The sequence below is a fragment of the Vipera ursinii genome (assembly GCF_947247035.1).
Source record: "Vipera ursinii genome assembly, chromosome: 1".
NCBI lineage: Eukaryota > Metazoa > Chordata > Lepidosauria > Squamata > Viperidae > Vipera > Vipera ursinii.
In genome coordinates, this window is record NC_139512.1 from 199,331,666 (window position 1) to 199,351,124 (window position 19,459).

General features: G+C 40.2%; 1 protein-coding gene across 2 annotated transcripts in view; it reads right to left on the bottom strand.

The window, feature by feature from the left end:
- Positions 1–6,915: 6,915 nt before the first annotated feature.
- MACROD2 (mono-ADP ribosylhydrolase 2) overlaps positions 6,916–19,459 on the bottom strand; it is a 1,127,318-nt gene continuing 1,114,774 nt past the window's right edge. For both annotated transcript variants that reach the window (XM_083369818.1, XM_083369817.1), the window contains exon 18: positions 6,916–9,314. The gene's annotated coding sequence lies outside the window, so the exon portion shown is untranslated. The remainder of the gene's footprint in view (positions 9,315–19,459) is intronic.

Here is a 19,459-nt window from a genome sequence, read left to right on the forward strand (position 1 = left end):
TCTATCTCCAAATGAGGGGACATTACCCTAATACACCAAGGTATAAGGAGGGTTGAAGTCTGAAGCTAAAACATATAAGGAACGGTTGCAGGCATTGGGTATGTCTAGTTTAATGAAGAGAAGGACGAGGGGGTGACATGATATCAGTGTTCAAATATCTCAGGGGTTGCCACAGAAAAGAGAGAGTCAAGCTGTTCTCCAAAGCACTTGAGGGCAGGACAAGAAGCAATGGATGGAAATTAATCAAGGAGAGAAGCAACCTAGAACTATGGAGAATTTTCCTGACAGTTTAGAACAATTAACTAGTGGAATGACTTGCCTTCAGAAGGTATAGGTTTCCAACACTGGAGGTTTTTAAGAAGAGATTGGACAACCATTTGATGAAATAGTACAGGGTTTCCTGCCAGAGCAGGGAGTTGGTCCCTTCCAACGCTGCTATTCTGTTATTCTGAGAGATGCAAAGAAGGGGCTTGGGAAGGTACATGGATCCGTAGTCAAGATATTGCCCAATGGGTCATACTAAGTGAGCCAAATCCCTAATATTCTAATCAGCCACATAGCCTCATTAATCAGAATAACGCTCCTGTTATCACTGATTCACAAGAAAATTATTCCTGCCTTGGCAGTATTTTCAATTGCAAATTGGGCTATGAAAGTTAATACCTGTACTGCTGAGAGTTTTCTATGCAGGAAAAGACATGGGTAGAACAGTCAAAGCAGTGTCAGATGCCCTGCAGGCAGAGTAGAATTCTTTCTAACAACCAAGCTGACCTTCTGATCTGGGTTTTTAAATAATGGGACAAAGCCACTACAAATGAAAATCTGTGAAGATTATTTCTTTACAAGGACAGCGGAGGCCAAGTCTGCTTTACCTACAGGTTAACGCTGCCCTTGCTTTTGATCTGGCCTCTGAAGCTCAGATAATGAAGACAATTCAAGAATGTTTGGATTTTTTTTATTGGCTAGTCTTTCAATGCTCTCCATGGGGAAATATAAAGGAAAATATTAGAGGGTTGGGATCATGCAGTGTGCTATCCTGCCTGTATTTTAATCACAGTTTGTTGAATGAACAATGTTTCACAGTGCTTGGTTTCCTACGTTATGCCAAGCCAAACATAGTCTCACATTATGGATTAAGCTGATGTGAATAAGTCAAGCCATGGTCTGCCCCATTTATTCCATTTTGTAGATGGGTTACATTCAGTTGCTACACTGTTTACACAGGATTGTTGCTGAATATTTAAGAAGTCAATGAAACAGTGCACCTTTGGAGTGAGTATGGGTACAGAATAACAGACTTGGAAGGGACCTTCCAAGGAGTCCAACCTCCTGCTCAGGCAGGAAACCCTATACCATTTCAGACAAATGCTTGGCCAATCTCTTCTTAAAAATATCTAGTGATGGAGCATTCACAACTTTTGGAGGCAAGTCGTTACACTGATTAATTTGTTCTCACTGTTAGGAGATTTCTTCTTAGTTCTAGGTTGCTTCTCTCCTTGATTATTTTCCATCCATTGCTTCTTGTTCTGCCTTCAGGTGCTTTGGAGAATAGGTCAACTGTCTCTGTGTGGCAGCCCCTGAGATATTAGAACACTGCTCTCATTTGACCCCTCGTCCTTCTTTTCATTAGACTGGACATACCCAATTCCAGCAATCGTTCTTTATATGCTTTAGCCTCCAGTCCCCTAATCATCTTTGTTGCTCTTCCTACACTTTTTCTAGAGTCTCAACATCTTTTTTACATCCTGGTGACCAAACCTGGATGCAGTATTCCAGTTTAAATACATTCTATTTATTATATTACTATTTATTTAATCATATTTGGCCCTCTGGGTTTTCATTGTCTTTGCAGCTTTAGTTGTAATAAATTCATGATTCAGGGGGAAAATGGTCAAGCAAAAACAAAACAAACAAAGGGAAAAAAACATACAAAACATGTCAATACATAAAAAATTAAATCTGGGTTCCCTATCAGCATCTGCATCACCATCCCACTATTTGCATGAACAATGGATAGCTGCATTAACCAAATCCAGAATTTTATTGTTTCAAATAGTTTTAATTTTGCACAACTTTTGCTTTCTCCACAGCTCTGTAGAAGCCATGTGCTTATCATTTTACACTCTGGGAAAGGACTGTAAATGCTGAGAGAAACAGTTGCAACAGGTTGTCCCCCAATCCAATGTGCAGCTTGTTCTTGTCGCTGCACCTCAGCAGGAAAGGGTTGCGGGCTGCTAATGCAGAGATGGATGGGCTGCATCCAATCATGCCATTCTGCAGGTGAAACTCTATCAGCCAACCAGAGAAATTCTTTCTCTCTGCTTCCATTCTCTTCCAATCTGTTAAAGTGGACCGAAAAAGTCCTCTGAAAGAGATTGCAGGGGTACAGAACTAGGACAAGTTGACAAAAAACCTTCTCAGATAATAATGGAGGAGGCTTTCTGCACTCCTGTATTATAGGATGTATCCCAATTACTCTGTTGCCCCATCATCAGAAAAGATAGCAATGTCTCCAACTTTATTGCAGGATCCAATCTGGGTCTGTCATCGAGACTAGAGGTTTAGTCTTCCAAGCTTTCAGACTCATACTGGAGCACATCTTTAGGGAACCTTTCTCTAGCAGTGTGTGCTTTGGGCTGTTCTATGCACAGTATTTATATTGTGCCTGGTTGGGTGTGGTTTTTTTTTGGTTGTTTCGGTGTTGATGGCCAGCTATTAAGTCATTGGCTGTTGATTCTTTGTGCTGCCAAGCCCTTACCTCCTAAGTACTTGATAATGTGTGATGGTAAATCAGCACTCTTGTTGACTGAAGAGGGGTCCTTTTCCCAGGCTTCAATCATTTCCCTGGCTGTTTTTGTGCCTGCTCATCCAACACTCTTAGTAGCTGCAAAATTGAATGTATGTCTTTGTTCTTAGTAGAGTGAGGCTACCGATGAGTTCGGGTCCCCTCATCTGACCGCTTGCTTGTGTTCTTGCAACCTGGTGGTTAGTTTCCTCCCTGTCTGTCCTACATAGTCACAGGGGGAATCCATGAAGGGGATCCAGTAGATTACATTGGAAGTATCTCTCACCTCCAAGCAATTTTTACAATGTATAATTTGCCCTCATATTTATCCTCTATTGATCCTAATTGAAGTCACTTTAGAGTACATTTTTCTGCTTTGCCTCTAAAATACACTTTTCCCTGTAATATTGTCCAAAGTGCTCCTGTCCATCACTTTGTTATACACAATCTCCAGCAGTCCACTGGCTATTTCACAGAGAAAGACACACTCCTTCAACTGAGTCAAGACTATTGAACTAATAACTAAAAACTGGGTTTTGCCATCAAGTTTGGACCCTGATAGTATGGCTGAGCCCATTTTTTGTAGTTAGTTTTTAGTGTTATGTTCTCAGCTGTTATTTCATACTATTTCTGTTTTAGATGCGGTTGTTTTATTGTTTTCACTCTATTTTAATTGTTGACCACCCACAGTCATGTATATGAGATGGGAAGCCATAGAAATAAATGCCTTGAATAAATAAATACATAAATACATTCATAAGGCCTTTTATCGGTAGTTATTAAGCCTGAAGAGTTTCATTTTCACATCCCAAACAGACCAAATTATCTATTTGGGAACCGGGGCTGAATCGTTCTATCTCAAGTGATTGAAAACACACACACACACACACACACACACACACACACACACACACACACACAGAGAGAGAGAGAGAGAGAGAGAGACAGACAGACAGACAGACAGAGATAGACAAATACACATGACTGCAGGGATGCTGCTACGGTTGTGAGAGGATCAGTCGTAAGGGCCAGTGTAGCTGTGAATAGTAACTAAGCAAATGGTTGTCAGTTGAGGACTATCTGTAAAGATGACAAGTATTTTGTAGGGCACTATTGTATTATTTTAGCCCACCTGCCAGGGATCTCAAGATCACCAGTATTATAGAGCTAGTAAAATCAGCTGTGGTATAGCTAAAACTGCCTGCAAAAATGAGTGCATTGTGTAGTAAGCTTTGCTTTTTCATTCTTTCTTCTATAAATTTCATTATTTCTCCAATGTCTGAATCATTTATAGAATCATCCTATGTGTACAGCCTTTGTTTCTTCCTGGAAATATTAATCAACTGTAGAAATCCATATTCAATACTCCATGCAACGCACATTTTGCAAATATGGGAAACATGCAAACAATTCAGTTTCAAGGTTTATTCTTATTTTGCTTTTAACAAACATTTTAGTATGAAGGCATTGTTTGTTAGTATTTTTAGTAATGCATGGCACAGACAAAAGGGGAAAAAAAGATTCATCAGCAAGTCCAGCATTTAAATGGCAGATTAACAAAAGAGCCTTGTATTAACCCTATGTAGAAGTCTGTATTATTTCTTAGAAGATATTTTGCAAGCAAGGTACTACAGTTATTTGCATTGAAGTAAAAACTTATTTTTGATCAAGAAAATTACATTTTTCTGACTTTCTTTATATCACAAATGTCACAAAAACCCTATTTCCCAAGAAAATATATCCAACATATTTGGCTAACTTTTTCATTTTAAAAGCAAAGCAGACATGCGCTGCATATAGAGACAATGTATTTTGTTCAAATCAAATCTGTAAACTGCACAATGTTAATTCACTTGTTTGGGAGAAGAAATACAATTAGCTGCATTGAACAATATGTTGCCTAATATTAATGGAAAATAATGCATCAGTTGCCTATTCTGTATGTTTTCATGAAAAAGAGGCAAGTCTGGTACCAGAAGAATTGCTACAGGAGAACATCAATGTACAAAGTCCCCTCTTTGGGGGCAGACCTTTGATCTCAATGCTCAAAGCATTGTGAAAGTGGCTATGGAGGACAGGGGGTAGACTTTGTACTCTTTAATTGTCTGTAAATTTGTGTGTTGTTAATATAAAAATCCACACCATTCAGAATGTACTGTCCAGGCATCCCTATGTTGCTATTACAGCATGTCTTGGTAGGACTAATATATGAATAATGTTATCTACCTAGTTGATTGTATGCAAGCAACCTTCTCCAGGCCTAGACTTCTAAGTGAGAAAAATAATAATTTATGCAGTCAAGTTGGAAATCAGACAGCTGAGATGTCATCAGATCTTTTCACCTTCACAATCCAAGAGTCCTTCTCTCTTTACTTCATTCTTGGTGATAGGGTAGTGAGGTAAAGCATTTAGTTCTGAGAGAAACATCACTATCAATGAGAACCAAAGTGAAGATGTTGGACCAGTGCAGAAGTCAGAAAAGATGGTGACAATCAAATATAGGAAAATGTCTCTGATCAGAATATTTTGCTCGCTGATTTTTTCTGAGATCTTTCGCATTTAGTCAAAAGTTTTAGTTGCCTTCTGTGTGACTGCTTATTTCTCTCTTCTTGCCTCATTAATACCCTCCTTTCTGCTCCTTTCTAAAACTTAATTACCACAGTGGTTAAGGAGATTGGGGAGCAAAAAAGCAAATTATGATGATGCTTTATCAGACTATATCCTAATCTCTAAGAATAAGTAGTATCTTTCAGCTGGTGTCATTTCCAAGAACAGAATATTAATACATTCCTTGCAAGACTTTTTTTGGGGAAAACCTATAGGGTTAGTGGATATTTTTTGTATACCTCAAAATATTAGGGTTGGGAGAAATAATCTGTTTGAAATGATGGAGATTTACAGCCACCCAGTGCAGATAATCCCAATAAAAAGAGCCAGTAGGAAGAAATTACCAATCTCAGTTCAGCCCACTTAGAGAATGAGATCAATTCAAGAATGTGCTGTGCATCCTTTGCCTTTATGTGCAAATAGCCAAAGGCACATTTGCTAAACAATGTCCATTATCCAAGAAACGCAGGCCCTGCACTTGGAAAAAAACACTTGGAAGAAAAAAACACCCATTATCTAATGGATGATAGAAGCAGAAGAAGGATGGTTGAACCTCCAATCTCCTGTTTAAGGGTTTCCCTAGTATCAAACAACTTCAACCCAGAATCCATACACTTGTTCCTATGTAACACAAGCTAAAAGAAAATGAGACTTTAATTAATGCACATATGGTTTACCGAACTACACACAGGCCTATGGGAACATCATGAACTCAGTCTGAAACCCGTCTGTTGTATTTACGCATTTCAATGCAAGTAAGCCCCTTCAACCCAGGGAGGCATAGTTAGCAGGAATAATCCTGCCACTTTCCTCTTTGAAGCGTTTAATCTTTGCTTCACGCTTTGCTATTGCACCCCAAAGCAAGGTGTTTTGTGCCTAGATGTGAACCAGTGAAGAAAGTCATCTTCACCACCCGAAGTATATTGGGATTAGGGGACCACAAGTGATCTGGCCTCTGTAGCTGTTTACTTTTTGAAACAGAATTCTACAGGCAAATTTTTGTTCCAATGTTTATTTTAGAAATCTGCATAGATTGTAGCAGATTGGGTTGGGAGACACACAGAGATATAAACTTTACAAGGTGGCCAAAATATTCCTTTTCTCTCTTCCGACACCAAGACAGGTTCCACATCCCCACCTCCACCCCAATGCTAGCAGCAACTTGGGGCCTCTTTCTTGGCATTCCCAGGAGCAACCATGTGACCATGCAATATTTTATGACCGTGTCTCATAAAATTCCAGAAGTGGGATAGAAAAGTCTTCTTCACTTCAAAGTGCTCAGTGATGCTGAAAGCATGTCTGAAGTCTGAAAGGATGAAAACAAACTTGGAGAAGACCTCTTGGCCCCCTTGTAAAGTTTATAATAGTGGCTCCTGGCTCCTCCTGCAGATTTTTATTTTTATTTTTTTTAAGAAGGATGAAGGATTTCTTTCCCAAATTTGCATGCAGAGGAATCCAGGCTACAATTCTTTTTAAACCCTATCATCGTGTATCACATATTGTAGTGGATTTTTTTAAAAAACAAAAAAAAATCTCTTTCCATTCATGACTCAGATTGGGCAATCAGGACTGCCTCACTTATTTTGATTTTGTTGCTTTTGTTGAATTGTGATAATTCATGTTGGATGGCTGACTAAATCTTTGAATCACAGTAAGCTGAAAAAGAAATGACAGCTCAGGAACAAGGAGGACCAGAGGGAAATAGAAACCATCAAGCAGGAATGGAGAAGAAAAGAGGGAGGTGTGCTCCATGGATAGATGGGGGACTAAATATACATTCTTAGTAAGCATATCAAAAATATCAGATGGTATCGATCTAGGCGTAAAACCAAATATTTTCTATATTTCATTGAAATTTAAATTCATGTGAATCTGGATGATACTGTGCTTATGTGGTAACTAAAAGGAATCTTTCAGGTCACCAATGTAATGAATGGTTCAAAAAGAGAAGAGAAATTAATAGTTGAAAGTATCATATTTTTAGAATGCAATGGTTTTTGAATACATAAATATTGCTCATAAGGCAACAAAACTATGTATCTATTTGAAACCAATTTTCCTTTTTGGATCTTTCTACAAATTATATATCATGAACTAATTCATATTTGGGAATTCTAGTGTAAGCATAAACAATGGTTACTATTTATCTGAGATTTGTGTTGGAGATATTTACAAGTAAGCGAGGCTGGTAAATTTCATGTGCCTACACCTTTGTTATATTTGGAATTATTTTCAAAAATTTGGAAGATGGTACATATGCATAATTACGCAAAACCAGCATCTCATAATACAGAAGAACATCCCTGTAATTGTTTTTAACAGCAGTTGGAAACTAGTTTACAGAATATCAAGCCTTGGACCCATGCTGAGTGTTCTTTCAATCTTGCAAGTAGGGTATCGGTTTAATTTACAATGTAGTTGAAAAATGAATGTAAAATTTTGTTTTTCATTTGAGCCCAGCATTTGCTAGCAAAACAGATGACATATGGCACAACATCCATCACCAATATCTGTTAATTGCATTTTATGTATTTAAAAAGTATGCATATGCAGTTGAAAATGTAACAAGAGTAGGCATGAAATTGTTAAAGCTACAAGCCATATTACGGTATACTGTGTGTGCGAGATGCAGAGTATCTGCAATCTCTCCTACCCAGAGGGCACTGGAATTAATAGGTACTTTAGACAACTCCAAATACTCCAGAGGTGCTCACCTATTAGTAGATAATGCAGAATTGAGCTGTGGAGAAATGTCATTAGGATAGATAAAAGGTTTTGTGCCATGAGTAGATTTGCAAGGAACTGGCTAATTGTGGGGATTGTTTGTCCTATGAAATATTTAGCCTGTTAGAGATACTCCACCTCTTGGGATGCTTACAAGCAGGAAAAAAGAAATCCATGTCCTGAGTTTGGAAACAAAGTAAGTTCTTCTCCTGAACATGGATAATCCTTTCTTCAGTACTGTGACTCTTATTCATTGAGAGATGTATTTTCCATAACACACATTTGCATTCTGTCTGTGGACAACTTAAGTTATCCTCCTGGGTCTGAGTTAAAAAAGTCTGAGGGCTAATTCATGTGTCATTAGGGCTGATCTGGAGATGGCTGAATAGCACTTTGTGTGAGGGCAACTCTGTACAGGAGTTGTAATCTATATTTAGTTTGATTATGGACAATCTCCATTTAGAAGTGCTTTTCAGCCTCTCGTTTGCATAGAGAATCTCTGCATGTGGTATCAGCCACGTGACTGGAATTGTTTTTGTCAGTCCCCAATGGAGAGGTTATAATGTTTGACATTAGTAACCCTCAAATCTTTATTCACAGTAACATATCTATTCACCCTTAATTCTTGTAGTTATACTGGCTTTAGAAAAAGTCTAACAAGCTGAAATGTTTATGTGCTAGCACTGGCAAGGTGACTTTACCAACAGATCAAAGGATACTAGTACTGCCAGCATCTTTTCTTCATGGAAGTAATGACAGATGTGAATGCTTTGTGATCACTCCAAAGAAACCCTCAGACTCTTGAAGGACAATGCTTAAAACATCCTTTGCCTATGTTGCCTCGAAGAGGAATTGCAACTGAGAGATAGTATTTAGAAGCTAATAATATATATGCAGAAGAACAGGGCTGCAGGATTTCAAAAGGAGAAGCAAAACAGATAGGAATGAGGCAAAGAAATCTAAATCAAGACTCTACAATGCATGGTAGAGAAGCTTCGTGTCATCTACCAAACCAACTGAACAGGAGAAGAGAAACAAATATAAAGAATCAGTCAAATCCCTTAATTGCCCTCCCCTCCCCCTCCCTATTATGCACTTCATGGTGTGCTGCTGTCTGTTTGTCAGAATGTTGTCACATAATGCACTAGTGACTGCAGATCTTCGGTCACTTCCTGCTTTCTTCTGTCATCATGGTCTTCTGTAGAGAAAGAGAGAGAAAAAAAGAAGCTGATGGTGTAAACATTATCTAGAACATTTTTCACCGCAGAGGGAATAACCAAGGCATCTTGACTGTATTCTCCTTGTTTCTGGGTTTTCTGTAAGAGAAGACCATGCTGAGCCTGAGGGAGGGGGGTCAATCGCGTCATAAATCATGAGTCCCTGCGTGTCCACCTTGAATGTCTTCTTAATTCCCCCTCGTTTCCCTTGACTGTTAGTAGCTCAGATTTTTGTAGAGAGCTTAAGCTTGCAATAAAACTTTATAAATCATTTGAGCTGCCTAAATCTCCTGATTTCCTCGGCGCTTGACATTTTCTGAGATTTCCGGTTTTAGGGAACATGTGCAAAAAAAATGCTGTGGGGTTTTTGTTTCCCCCCCCTACTTCTGTGGGTTGGCTCCTTCTGCATTCCGCTTCAACAACATTCCTTAATTTGGAGAATTTTAAGAGTTGAGGAATTGAGCATGAATGCTTTGCAATAGTTCTCCAATTTTAATCTTACAAACAGGTGGACATGTCCGCATGGTCATAATAAAAATATTCATGAAAAACAAAGCTAGAGACCAAATCTTTGAAACTGTATCAGTGGAAAGCACGTCCCTGAATGCCAGGTGAACTGCATATCAAAGCAAAGGTAGGGAACCGTATCAGATTTGGATCTGCATTTCTACAAGTAATCAGTGTTATGTCTGTAAGATAATATGTTATATGCTTACGGTATATTCCTTAAAGGTAAAATAAGTTTGTTTATTGGAAAAGATATGTACATGATTAATAACTATGGCCAATCATCAATTGAATATGGATTTATTCTTCAGAATGTAATTATTTAACTAATGAGCTTGAAGTCATGTAGGAAGCCGTACTTCATCTTTCAACCATTTGCTTTCATAAAGATTGTCTCACTCGCATAACAGAAAATCATGTTCTACACCTGTTTGCTAGTTTCCTCAGCTTTTCCATGAAGAAAGGGACCCAGTTCAAATAGTTCATAGTTCATGAAGGAAGGAAGGAAGGAAGGAAGGAAGGAAGGAAGGAAGGAAGGAAGGAAGGAAGGAAGGAAGGAAATTTCTTCTAAGATGAGATTTCCTACCCTTTCCGATGAATGCCAGCTAAGTAGATGGAACAGTGAGACATCAGTTCAAAACAGTGAGTAATTAATTGCAATCAAGATTGCAATTAATTCATAAATATAGATATTTATGGATGTAGGTGTTCATCTTACATTAAGACAAGAATGGTACAGTGGTAAAACTCAGGTAGTTAATTCAGCATTTTAAAAAATCTTATTTGATATCTGAAGTTTAACCCAGCAGGATAATCATGCAATATTGAACTGCATTCTGAGGAATATTGCGGCAGAAGCCACAATCTTTCTGCACCTAATCATGGAGGAATTAAAATTTAATTCATCTATCTAAAGTAATATTTAAAAGCTTTTATGAATCTTAAAACACACAATTGTGTACTGTGTCCTACAGCTGATGTAGCAATTTTTGTGGTAGAAAGCTTTTTAGTGCCTGTGGCCAGAGTTGTAGGTATGCTGCTCTTTTGATACATCTGAAAGTTTCAAGCAGTCAAAAGTTTAAATGTTTAAGGTTGGGAGGGAGAAATCTGCAAAACATAATAGTATATAAATGTTAATTAGAGGAGGGTTTTTAAATGGCTGATCCAATTAGTGTCTGCTTAAAGTTCCCTGAATGCAGAGAAAAGCTTTTTGATCAAAGCCATAGCATCAGACTCTGTGAAAGGTCTCAAATGAAAGGGATTCTTTGTTCTGACACTTTCCCATCTTCTTGGGCTCTCCTCCTCCTCCTCCCAATCAGATGTGCTGTCATACCTGAAAGCAAGAAGTCCTTCATCTCCCTCTCTTCCCCCACCTTCCCTTTCTTTCCCATGTCATTATCTTTACTATATATCATCTATCTATCTATCTATCTATCTATCTATCTATCTATCTATCTATCTATCTATCTATCTATTAAGCAATTACTGCTTCACATCCTGCTATCTACATTTCTTCTCCCACTGCATTGGCTGAATCTCGGTAATTATCCATGTTACTTCTGTATTTCCCCATGTTCTTACTTTATGTAAATTTACCAAGAGCCGCATCCAGTTGCTTCCGCTGTGCCAGCAGAAGATGCCTACCGAGGGAAAAGGGCATGGATGTCTTTGTTCTTGGTTTATGGTTGTAGAGCAAGGTTCCAGGTGATATTCAGTGCAGAGAAACATAAGGATAAAGCTCTGATATTACAACTGCAAAATGAATAGCTAATAACCTTCTAACGTAAGGGTGATCCCTGGAATCCTGTTTAAACTCAGGTTTTGGTTGTTTTTTTTACAGTCATTATGATTGAGCAAAACTGGGCAAGTTCCATCCAACTGCACCTACTCTGTCAGCAGAAGATGCTTACCCTGGGGCACTTTAAGTTCTCTCCTTCTGCAGTCCTTCAATCTTCACCAAAGCATAACCAGATAGATTGATAATCAGCAGTAGCATACATGGACAATTTTTAAAGAAAGTTTGAGGAAAGGCTGAATTCAGGCATTGCCTCCCCCCTTCCCCATTTGGTTTGTATAGGCATTTGACCGTAGTTGAATATGACCTCCTATTTTATAGTTTGTTATCTACCATCTCTCTCTCTCTCTCTCTCTCTCTCTCTCTCTCTCTCTCTCTCTCTCTCTCTTCTCTCATTTATCACACATACATACACATTCTTGAATTAACTTTCCTTTAAAAAAATCTACACATGGTTGATAACATAACATAAAATATGGATGTTATCATAATCATAACCAGACATTTTATTAAGCCTTAAAACTGCAGGTTTCTACAAAGGCACCTGAAAGTAAATCAGTAATTGAGTGAAGCTTCCACTCCTATAGATAAGGACTGGTATGTAAGGCAATTTTCTCTTGCTATTTGGCAGTAAGAAATCAGTTTTCATTATAATCTCTGTCAGCTTGAGTACAGTTATATTTCAAACCCTAAATATATACTCCCTCTCATAACATATACTTGAGATAGTGAGGGACAGGAGCATAGTAAAAATGAAATTTACTCTTTCATCTTTAACATCCCCAGATGAAGGCTTTCATTTTCAGCAACTCAAGGTTTCAGGGCTTCCTTCTTGAAGAGCCTTGCAAAAACCCAACCATCTTAGCTCGGACAATGACCAACAAGTCTGTTATTACTGGTGGCACTACTTTATTTCATGTAAAACCTCCTGGCTCCCTAATCTGGGAATTTGGGAAAGCTTCCCTAAATTTTCCAGCTGTAGAATATGGTACATGCATTAGTTCACCCCTCACCAACAAAGAAGAAAGATAGCATTTCTATTCAGATAAAAACAATTTATAGAAACCAATTATATTTTTCTCACCAGTGGAGGTAATAAACTTTGAAACTATGTCTAAAATGTCAAGCACGTGGCAGCTTAATTTTTAGTTATGCTGGAGGAAGGAGGGGGGGGAAGGAGAGAGAGAAAGAGAGCATGAATTAGACAGTGACACAGAAGAGAAGAATTTCAAATGCAGCATTTTAATTTGGTGTGTCCTTTTTTTCTTTTCCCTTTGACAACTTTTTAAATGGAGGCTGTTGCAGCTCATATTTCTCTCTCCCATCTGCAGCGCTGCAGTATATTGTCAGTATGCTGGCAAGCACAAAGAAGTACACACAGTAATAAGACATTTTAAAATCTCTGTGACAGAACTGCCACTGTTACAAAGCTTCTATATTTGGTTTGGAGAGACATGAAATCCTATTATAGGTGTAAATAGCTCATCTTGGTGGTATATGATACCGGCATCGAGTAATCAGCACTGGAAAAGAAATGAAATGTATTTGTGATTCTGTTTGATCTATCTTGGGTAGGGATTTCAGAATTGGATTTTATAATTAGGATGTGACAGGGAATTGGTTTTTTTTTTCAGGTCTCAGTTTCTGTCTACCAAGGAATCAAGCTGCTTATGTCTATGACCATATCGTTGTGTTCTCTTTCATTTCTCATGTAATCAAACTCTGCAATTGCTTATAAATTCAGTTTCTATGAAGCAGAAGAGTTCAGGAGTTAGAAGTGGCATTCGGCAATGTTCAGCCAAGGGCGTGAAATTCTCAGAACATACATTGATTGCTTCTGGAATATATATAGATTTCAAAAAGCCAAACCTAATTTCAGTCAGTAGAAATGGCTGGTTTGCTTGGCCTTTTCTTTTTAGTAATTTAATTTATGAAGAAATCGGCATTGCTCCATTAAAAAAAGGTACTTCGAACAAAACTGTTTATAATCCTCATTCATTTCCCCATGTATAGTGTTATGTTTCAGGTTCAGACGAGCAGGAAAGATGCCAGGCAGATGAGTACAGACGAATAGTTGCTTTATTCATAACTGTAACTGTACTGAGGGTTAGAGGTATCCATGCAGTCTTTATATAGTCTCCCATAGTCTGAACAACCAATCAGATTGAACCCATCATTCCCGCCAAGTTGACTGCAGCCTGGACTGGAAAGTCCCATCTGTGTTACTGGAGAACTGTTAGCTTTCCAACGTACACGTGATAAGGTCTTCCCAAAAGCTCAGTACATAACACCCCTTCCCCTTTTAAGGAACAGACATTATAACCCTTGACATTTAAGGATTATGATTCACTCCCAACCTCCAGTGTTTAATTGAATGTTTGACCCCATTCAAGGTAGGATAATGATAACGTGACCTTCTCGGATGTGCAGTGTATAGGTTGCATGCAAAGAGACTAAAGACAGCTTTGCTGTTCTGCCAGTAGTATTACACCACCTAAAGTACAAGTGGACTACAACTAAATTAAAGAATGATTTCTTGAGAGATTTTCTCTCTGTTAATCCCTTTTTAGTATGCAATGCAACCTATTATATGTTGATTAACAAATCCAAAAAACAATTGCCATGCTCACAAGCTGGTAAACCATTTACAATACTTTGTCTTATTTGACAACATAGTCAGCAAGGTATGCAGGTGGCCTGTGAGGCCCTGAGAAACGTCTTTGAGTTCCGCCCACTTGGTGGTCTACCAACTTATCTGGCACACCAGGTTTATTCATGCTTTCCTGTGCTGAACAATCCGACGATGGAGGATTGCTCTGGCTGGCCTCACCCGATAGGCCTACCCCAGAGTCAAAACTTGAAGCAGAGTGAGCGCAGTGGTCACTGGCATTTGGCTAATACGATTGTCTTGGTCTTCTTTAGACTCGAAACCTGTGTGCTGAAAAAGCTGAAAGGAAGGATAAGACCTAGCCTGTGTGCCAGCTTGATAACTACAAGAGGGACTAGTACCCCCATACTCACTTAGTGACCATTCTGGAAATCTCTTCCTTAGTTGGTCCACATGTCGTCTTACCAGACGCCCTCCCTCCACCCCTACTGTATAAGATAGCGGCCCTGATTTGTCAACCACCTTCCCCAGAACCCACAAATGTCCCGGCCCATAATTTCTGGCCCAGACCAAGTCACCAGGTTGTAGCCCCCTTGGGGGTTTGGGTTGAGCAGCATCTGATGCCACTCTGACTGGATGGAGTCTGGCCAGCTTAGTGATGAGACTCTGCCCCAGCGAAGCTCCACAGGACTTTTTCCTGTGGCTGTACAAGGTGTGGAGTGTTGACAAAGTAGAAAGTCTGCTAGTCTGTGGTGCCAGTCACCTGTGATGATGCGCTTGAGTGCGTCTTTGGTCATTCTCACCATTTGTTCTGCTTGTCCATTTGACGATGGGTGGAATGGTGCAGATGTGGCATGTCTGATCATGTTTGCTCTGAGGAAAGCCTGAAATTCAGCAGCAGTAAATTGAGCCCCATTATCTGAAACCACGACATCAGGTAGTCCATGTGTAGCAAAAGGTTTCCTCAGCACCTGGTTAGTCCTAGCAGTAGTCATATTGGGGACTGGAACTACTTCCAGCCATTTTGAGTGGATATCCACTACAACTAAGAATAGCTGTCCTTGAAAAGGCCCAGTGTAATCAATATGAATCCTGGACCAGGGCGTGTGAGTTGCCTCCCATCTATGAACAGATGCCTGAGGCATTTCAGGTCTTGACCTTTGGCAGATATAGCAAGCGTGTACCTGCTCCTCAACAGCCTTATCTAAACCAGGCCACCACAGGTAGCTTCTAGCTAATGCTTTCATGCACACTATACCAGGGTGTCCCTCATGCAAGGACTGTAGTACTCTATCCCTTAAAACTGAGAGAATAATGACTCTATTACCCCATAACAAACATCCTTTGTGTGCAGATAACTCATGCCTTCTGATAAAATAACTCTGGAATTCAGGACCTGGACTTCTGTCTTGCCATCCCGTGAATACCCATGACAATACTCTGCTTAGAATTCTATCTGTAGCAGTTTCAGCAGCATTGTCCCCAGCATGGAGGGGGAATTCAGGTAACTCCTGTATGGACAGTATTTGTGCAGCAGGGGCTGGATCAGGATCCATAAGAGGTAAGGGTAGCCTACTGAGGCCATCTGCATGGCCCATTTCTTTTCTAGGTTTGTGAATCATCTTGAAATTATAAGCAGACAAAAATATGGACCACCTGAGCAGTCTAGGTGATAATATGTGGGGGGTTTGCTTATCTGTTGTGAATAAGCCCAAAAGAGGTTTGTGATCACTAAATATAGTGAATTTCCTTCCATATAAATAATCATGGAATTTTTTGACCCCAGTCACTATGGCTAAGGCTTCCCTATCAATTTGTGCATAATTTCTTTCAGCAACAGATAAGGTTCTAGAATAGTATGCTATGGGGACTTGCTTCCCATATTTTTCTAAGTGGCTTAGAACAGCTCCCACTCCATAGGGAGATACATCATAAGCAATGCAAACAGGTTTAGATTCTATATAATGTGTGACAGTAGATTTGTCTGACAACAGGCCCTTAAAGTCCTGAAAACTCCTCTCATGTACATTGATCCAATTCCAGACAGCCTTCTTATCAAGAAGCCTGTGGAGGGGCTCTGCTATGGCTGCCTTGTGAGGCAGAAAGGTATGATAAAAATTCAATAAACCCCAAAATGCTTGTAATTCTGCTTTATTCTTGGGACTAGGAGCTAATTTGATGGCCCTTACCTTTGATTCTGCAGGGTGGATTCCACTGGCATCTATACGGAATCCCAAAAACTCTGTTGAAGTGACCCCTATACTGCATTTGTTTCTTTTCAATTTAAGGCCCGCGTTGCATAGCCTGTGTAATACAGCCCTGAGACTACTAGCTAAAACCTCTTCAGATTCTCCAGCGATGAGAACATCATCAAAGTATGGGCAAACACCCTGAATGCCCTTAAGTGTGCGTTCCATAATTTCTTGAAATATGCCAGGTGCTACGCTTACGCCAAACTGCAACCGTTTGACCTTGAAAGCTCCTTTGTGTGTGACTATAGTTTGAGCCACTGCTGTGGCCTCATCTACTGGCAGCTTCTGGTACACCTGTGCCAAATCGAGCTTAGCGAAAATGGCGCCTCCCTGTAAAGAGGCGAGAATACGGCTGACTATTGGAGCCGGGTAAGCATTCTGGTTTAAAGCTTTGTTTAGGGTGCACTTATAGTCCATGCAAATACGAACTTCTCCATTTGGCTTAAGTGGGGTAATGATAGGGGTTTCCCATTCCCCCCCTTCAACAGGTTTTTTTTTATTACATTTATATCCCGCCCTTCTCCGAAGACTCAGGGCGGCTTACAAGCTTAGCAGTAGCCTTCTTTCTATGTATATGCCTGCTTGTTAGGTTGCAACACTCCTTGTTCCACTAATTTATCTATTTCTGCTTCGATTTTGTGTTTTAACGCAAACGGAACTCTTCTTGGTTTTATTCTGATCGGCATTACATTAGGGTCTAATTTAAACAAAATAGGTGGCCCTGTGTAAGTTCCCAACTTAGAATTGAATACATCTGCAAATTCCTCACATACAGTTCTGAGGTCAATACTTTGTGTTCGATTTATGCCTGTTATCTGGATCCCCAATGCCTCAAACCAGTCAAGTCCTACCAGACTTGTTCATTGGCCCTCTAACACTACAACATCCAGGTGCCCTAGAAACTTTTTAAATTTTAGTGACAGGGTGGCCTCCCCCTTGATTTTAACATGGGCGTTCTGAAAGTCGGTCAGAATAATGCTTGAGGGCCTCAATTTCACCCAGTGATTGCTGCGGCTGCAAACATAGTTAAATGTCTCATGTGAAATGATCGAGACTGCTGAGCCAGAGTCTAATTCTATTTTACATGGAATGCCTTGTAATTCGATTGAAAGTTTAAGCTTGGATTTAAGGGGACGATGAGCCCCTGTGTGACAGATACTCCTCCGGCTTTTAAAAACCCCCACACTGGTTGGACCCTGGGCCCCAGCACCTCTCCTTGTCAGCTCCCCCAACTGCTGCTTGTGTTGACCGCCTCTTTGACGAGCTCAGCATACGACCGCAATGTGTCCAGTCCTTCCACAGGCCTGACACGTGGCCATCCAGAACCTGCAATTCACGCAGGCATAGTTGCCACCACAACCCATGCATCTAGGGAAGACAACTGCCTTATAATTATTCTCTTTTTGTTGAAGTCCATGATCTTGTGTTCCTGCTTGCTTCTGTAGCTTGTCTATCTCTGACTCTTCCTCTACTGTGGTTTCGCCGCCATATTTTGCGACCTCGTGGTGGATTGATTCTTCTGTTTTGAGAGGTTTGGTGGTTTGCACTACTTGTATTGCACCTCTGGCTGCTTCGTCAGCCATTATTTCATCTTGTGCCTCCAACAGTGTTAAATTTGGTTTTGTGAATAGTCTCTGTGGGAGGGCTTTATCGCGTAGGCCGCATACTAACTGATCCCTCAGGCGTTCTTCTAGGTTGGAGAATTTGCAAAGACATGTGCCTGGCACAGGCCTGCGATGAACTCCGATGCCGTTTCTCCTGGGCATTGCACTCTCTGATCAAATTTGAATCTCCACGTCATTTCGGACATTCTTGGTTTAAAATGTCCATTCAACTTTTGATTGAGGTCGGCAAATGATACTGACTCTATCGGTATGGGGGGAAATAGGCTGTCCACTAGATCAAACATTGCAGATCCGCATATGCAGAGCAGTGTTGCTGCCTTGAGACCTTCTTCAGCGATTTGATTTGCCTGTAGGTAATTTTTGATCTGCCCAAGGTACGATGGCCACTCTTCGGGGTGGCAAATGTTGAACTCTCGGAGCTTGCTGACCTTTGGCATCTTCTCAATTCCTGCGTTCTGGATCCTGCTTCACGAGCTCAGACGGGTAGTTCTGAGCATGTGGCCGCTAGCGTATTAATACTAGCCAGCTGAAAGAGGGGGGGGGGAAGATGCCTCTTCCCACCAGCATGTAAAGCTGACCCCTCATGACTTCAGCTCTTTGCGAAGCAGGATCCCACCTTCGTCGCCACTGTTATGTTTCAGGTTCGGACGAGCAGGAAAGACGCCAGGCAGATGAGTACAGAAGAATAGTTGCTTTATTCATAACTGTAACTGTATTGAGGGTTAGGGGTATCCATGCAGTCTTTATATAGTCTCCCATAGTCTGAACAACCAATCAGATTGAACCCATCATTCCCGCCAAGTTGACTGCAGCCTGGACTGGAAAGTCCCATCTGTGTTACTGGAGAACTGTTAGCTTTCCTACACGTGATAAGGTCTTCCCAAAAGCTCAGTACATAACATATAGTTCTATAGTAGGATCAGTGATCACTACTCATCTCCTGCCCAACATCTGATATAGACCACATCAGGTATTATAAGGATCAGAAACAAAAAATGTAGCACTCATTTGTGCACAACGAGGGGATCTTCTCGGTTGGTTGTTAACAGAATGGTTTAGTCTAAATCTTCTGCAGTTTGGCTTACTCCATTCTTCCTCCCTCATTAACCCCTGGGCAACTGGCCTGGTTGAAGACAGAAGCAAGAGCCTGGAAGACTCCATGTTTTCCCATCTGCAGACCATCCTTGAGCTCACCAAGTGACTGCTGTTCAAAGAAAATTCTGTTGGTCCATTTTTTGAGATGGGTCATGAAAATAAACACTCTGGACAACTTGCTTGAGGTGGAGGCTAGTTTCATTGACAGCATAATGGACTCTAAAGTTCTCAAAGGTGGCCACAA